Below are 6,000 nucleotides of genomic sequence, written 5' to 3' on the forward strand. Positions count from 1 at the left end.
TATTACGGGATACCTGAGCAGCACGACTGACATTGACAAATGGTATGGAAGTGAAACACAGTCCTGAATATTTCCACTCACAACCCAATTGCATTAACTCCATCAAGCTGTACATGGACGTTGAGATGTCCTTGGGGGTAGGAGGTAGGAAAAATGAAATGAATGCTGTAGCTGATGTGTCCTGACTGGTCCCAGCTGAAAGTCCTTGGACCAGGAATCCAAGTAGGCACACTCTGTACAATTCTCAAGACAAAGGTTTAGAATTGAGGTATCTTTTTGTTTGATTCTCCTGAATAAATTTTCAGGCGGTCTACCTCTATCAAATCTGATCAGTATGACTCTGTGAGATTTCCAGAGCCTAATCACATACCTAGCAATAGCCTCAACTTGAGCCACAACAAAAGCTGCACTGACCCCATTTTTTTTATCTCTGCCTTCTCTCTGTTCCTTTTATCTCCTTTTCTTTTTTTTTCTTTTGAGACCTTTTCTCCCTCCGACATACTTTCTTGTTGCTCTGCAAGAACCCTCTGACCTGTCCTAACGGCTGTAAAAGCTTCCCACACAAAGAAAAAATAAAAAAAATTACCAACCTTGCCCACAAAGTATCCATAACTTTCGGTTTCTTCACAGTGGCTCTCCACCTAGGCCCATATCTTTCTTCCTCATATCTGGCTGCCTCTTCCTCTAATTCCTCCTGCTCCGACTCTGACAACTCTTGCTCAGAGTCACTGCCAGCCAGTTCTAAGGCTTCTAATTCTTTTAATGGATACAAAGTATCCTCTCCGGATGACTTGTACTTCGTCCTCTGGGGTATGCCTATTTTTTCCTCCGGCGGCGTTTCTTCCGCCTTTTGTATCTCTTTCACTTTTGTTTTAGTAACCTTTTCCTTTTTGCACGCTCCTAATTTCTCACTCCGCCCCGTTTCTGACATGCTGTCTTAAATCCAAAAAGGGGCATGCCTCTTGAAGCTTAACTTTTAATTTACCTTCTCGAAGTTCTGAATCCTCTTCAGCACACTGAAGGGTCCCCTCGGTACCAGCGATGTTGGTTCACAGGTTTCGGCACCACTTGTCGCGCGCCCAATGTCTCGCCAGCAAGAACAATGCATGGCAACAGGATTCTTCTGCGAACAAGCCTTTATTGTATAGCTCTCTTGAACAGGGGACAGGGGACCTCAAGCAGCAAGAGCGCTCGCCTTATATAGACAGCAGGTTGAGGCTATGCTAATTGTCCTTCAAGGATTGGTGGAGCATGAATTACCTCATTAGCATGGTGCTGCTCCCTCATTAGCATATTACCGGCCAACTATAATATCAATCTCCATCCAAGGCATATGAAAGGATAGTATGTAATAATATGTTATAAGAAGAGAGAGCTCGCTGCCCAGACAGGTGGGCACTCCTGAGACTGCAGGGCAGGAGAGACCACCAATACTGCCCACCCCTTCCCACATCCCTAGCCCAAGAGGAAACTGTATACAGCATCTGGGAACCGGAAGATAGAGGCACTGGAACAGCAGACCCCCCACAGTCCAGACACCACACGGACCTGAAGGGAATTGGTCAACAGTTCTCCGCACCCAAATCCCGTGGGAGGGAGAGCTAAACCTTCAGAGAGGCAGACACGCCTGGGAAGCCAGAAGAGACTACACTCTGCCCACATTTATGACTCCAGAGGAAAACACCTAATGCCATCTGGAACCCTGGTGCATGGGGTCTCCAGGAAAAGGCGGTGCATCCCTCCTGGTTGCCGCCCTTACTGAGAGCTCAAAAGCAGCCCGCAACGAGCAACTTGAGCCGAGGGACCACAGGTAAAACCAACATTTCTGCTCCAAGCAACCTGCCTGGTGGACTCAGGACACAGCCACATAGAAACAGCTGAAGACCAGTAGACAGGAAAGACTAGATGCCCGAAAGCAGAACACTCTGTTCCCATAACTGGCTGAAAGAAAATAGGAAAACAGGTCTACAGCACTCCTGACACAGAGGCCTATAGGATGGTCTATCCACTGTCAGAAATAGCAGAACAAGGTAACACCAGAGAAAACCTGATGGCAAGAGGCAAGCGCAGGAACCCAATCAACAGAAACGAAGACTACATGGCATCATCGGAGCACAATTCTCTCACCAAAGCAAACACTGAATATACAAACACATCAGAAAAGCACGATCTAGATTTTAAATCACATTTGATCATGATGCTGGAGGACTTCAAGAAAGACATAAAGAACTCCCTTAGAGAAATGCAGGAAAACATAAATAAAAAAGTAGAAGCCTATAGAGAGGAATCACAAAAATCCCTGAAAGAATGCCAGGAAAACATAATCAAACAGTTAAAAATGGAAATAGAAGCAATAAAGAAAGGACACAGGGAAGCAACCCTGGATATAGAAAACCAAAGGAAGAGACAAGGAGCCGTAGATACAAGCATCACAAACAGAATACAAGAGATAGAAGAGAGAATCTCAGGAGCAGAAGATTCTATAGAAATCATCGACACAACGGTCAAAGAAAATGTAAAACAGAAAAAGCTACTAGTCTAAAACATACAGGAAATCCAGGACTCAATGAGAAGGTCAAACCTAAGGATAATAGGTATAGAAGAGAGTGAAGACTCCCAGCTCAAAGGACCAGTAAATATCTTCAACAAAATCATAGAAGAAAACCTCCCTAACTTAAAGAAAGAGGATTCCTACAGAACTCTAAATAGATTAGACCTGAAAAGAAACTCCTCCCGTCATATAATAGTCAAAACAACAAATGCACAAAATAAAGAAAGAATATGAAAAGTAACAAGGGAATAAGTCAAGTAACATATACAGGCAGACCTATCAGAATCACACCAGACTTCTCACCAGGGACTGTGAAAGCCAGAAGATCCTGGACAGATGTCATACAGACCCTAAGAGAACACAAATGCCAGCCCAGGTTACTGTATCCTGCAAAACTCTAAATTAACATAGATGGAGAAACCAAGATATTCCATGACAAAACCAAATTTACACGATATCTTTCTACAAATCCAGCTCTACAAAGGATAATAAATGGTAAAGCCCAACATAAGGAGGTAAGCTACACCCTAGAAAAAGCAAGAAACTAATAATCTTGCAACAAAACAAAGAGAAGAAAAGCACACAAACATAATCTCACATCCAAATATGAATATAACAGAAAGCAATAATCACTATTCCTTAATATTTCTCAACATCAGTGGTCTCAACTCTCCAATAAAAAGACATAGATTAACAAACTGGATATGATATGAGGACCCTGCATTCGGCTGCCTACAAGAAACACACCTCAGAGACAAAGACAGACACTACCTCAGAGTGAAAGGCTGCAAAACAACTTTCCAAGCAAATGGTCAGAAGAAGCAAGCTGGAGTAGCCATTTTAATATCCAATAAAATCAATTTTCAACTAAAAGTCATCAGAAAAAGATAAGGAAAGACACTTCATATTCATCAAAGGAAAAATCCACCAAGATGAACTCTCAATCCTAAATATCAATGTTCCAAATACAAGGGCACCTACATACGTAAAAGTAACCTTACTAAAGCTCAAAGCACACATTGCATCTCACACAATAATAGTGGGATATTTCAACATCCCTCTCTCATCAATGGACAGCTCATGGAAACAGAAATTAAACAGAGACATAGACAGACTAAGAGAAATTATGAACCAAATGGACTTAACAGATATTTACAGAACATTCTATCCTAAAACAAAGGATATACCTTTTTCCCACCACCTCCTGGTACTATCTCCAAAATTGACCATATAACTGGTCATAAAACAGGCCTCAACAGATTCAGAAAGATAGAAATAATCCCATGTGTCCTATCAGAACACCACGGGCTAAAGCTGGTCTTCAATAACAATAAGGGAAGAACGCCCACGTATACATGGAAGTTGAACAATGCTTTACTCAATGATAACCTGGTCAAGGAAGAAATAAAGAAAGAAATTAAAGACTTTTTAGAATTTAATGAAAATGAAGGTACAACATACCCAAACTTATGGGACACAATGAAAGCTGTGCTAAGAGGAAAACTCATAGCTCTAAGTGCCTGCAGAAAGAAACAGGAAAGAGCATATGTCAGCATCTTGACAGCACACCTAAAAGCTCTAGAACAAAAAGAAGCAAATACACCCAGGAGGAGTAGAAGGCAGGAAATAATCAAACTCAGAGCTGAAATCAACCAAGTAGAAACAAAAAGGACCATACAAAGAATCAACAGAACCAAAAGTTGGTTCTTTGAGAAAGTCAACAAGATCGATAAACCCTTAGCCAGACTAATGAGAGGACACAGAGAGTGTGTCCAAATTAACAAAATCAGAAATGAAAAGGGAGACATAACTACAGATTCAGAGGAAATTCAAAAAATCATCAGATCCTACTATAAAAGCCTATATTCAACAAAACTTGAAAATCTGCAGGAAATGCACAATTTCCTAGACAGATACCAGGTACCGAAGTTAAATCAGGAACATATAAACCATTTAAACAGCCCCATAACTCCTAATGAAATAGAAGCAGTCATTGAAGGTTTCCCAACCAAGAAGAGCCCAGGTCCAGATGGGTTTAGTGCAGAATTCTATCTACTTTCATAGAAAACCTCATCCCAATACTATCCAAACTATTCCACAAAATTGAAACAGATGGAGCGCTACCGAATTCCTTCTATGAAGCCACAATTACTCTTTTACCTAAACCACACAAAGACCCAACAAAGAAAGAGAACTTCAGACCAATTTCCCTTATGAATATCGATGCAAAAATACTCAATAAAATTCTGGCAAACTACTCATTGATAAGTGGCTATTAGCCCAAATGCTTGAATTACCCTAGATGCCTAGAACACATGAAACTCAAGACGGAAGATCAAAATGTGAATGCTTCACTCCTTCTTTAAAAGGGGAACAAGATAATATCATCCTGAGTGAGCTAACCCAATCACAGAAAGACATACATGGTATGCACTCGTTGATAAGTGGCTATTAGCCCAAATGCTTGAATTACCCTAGATCCCTAGAACAAACGAAACTCAAGACGGATGATCAAAATGTGAATGCTTCACTCCTTCTTTAAATGAGGAAAAAGAATACCCTTGGCAGGGAAGGGAGAGGCAAAGATTAAAACAGAGACTGAACGAATACCCATTCAGAGCCTGCCCCACATGAGGCCCATACATATACAGCCACCCAATTAGACAAGATGGATGAAGCAAAGAAGTGCAGACCGACAGGAGCCGGATGTAGATCGCTCCTGAGAGACACAGCCAGAATACAGCAAATATAGAGGCGAATGCCAGCAGCAAACCACTGAACTGAGAATAGGTCCCCTATTGAAGGAATAAGAGAAAGAACTGGAAGAGCTTGAAGGGGCTCGAGACCCCAAAAGTACAACAATGCCAAGCAACCAGAGCTTCCAGGGACTAAGCCACTACCTAAAGACTATACATGGACTGACCCTGGACTCTGACCCCATAGGTAGCAATGAATATCCTAGTAAGAGCACCAGTGGAAGGAGAAGCCCTGGGTCCTGCTAAGACTGAACCCCCAGTGAACTAGACTGGTGGGGGGAGGGCGGCAATGGGGGGAGGGTCGGGAGGGGAACACCCATAAGGAAGGGGAGGGGGGAGGGGGATGTTTGCCCGGAAACCGGGAAAGGGAATAACACTCGAAATGTATATAAGAAATACTCAAGTTAATAAAAAAAAAAGAGGGGGGAACAAGAATACCCTTGGCAGGGAATAGAGAGGCAAAGATTAAAACAGACACAGAAGGAACACCCATTCAGAGCCTGCCCCACATGTGGCCCATACATATACTGCCACCCAATTGGACAGGATGGATGAAGCAGGGAAAGAATAGGAATTCAAGGCCCAGACATAAGCACAGTAAAAGCCATATACAGCAAACCAATCGTTAACATTAAACTAAATGGAGAGAAACTTGAAGCAATCCCACTAAAATCAGGGACTAGACAAGGCTGC

This window comes from Rattus norvegicus, chromosome 3 (assembly GCF_021556685.1).
Source record: "Rattus norvegicus strain SHRSP/BbbUtx chromosome 3, alternate assembly SHRSP_T2T, whole genome shotgun sequence".
In the NCBI taxonomy this organism is placed as follows: Eukaryota; Metazoa; Chordata; class Mammalia; order Rodentia; family Muridae; genus Rattus; species Rattus norvegicus.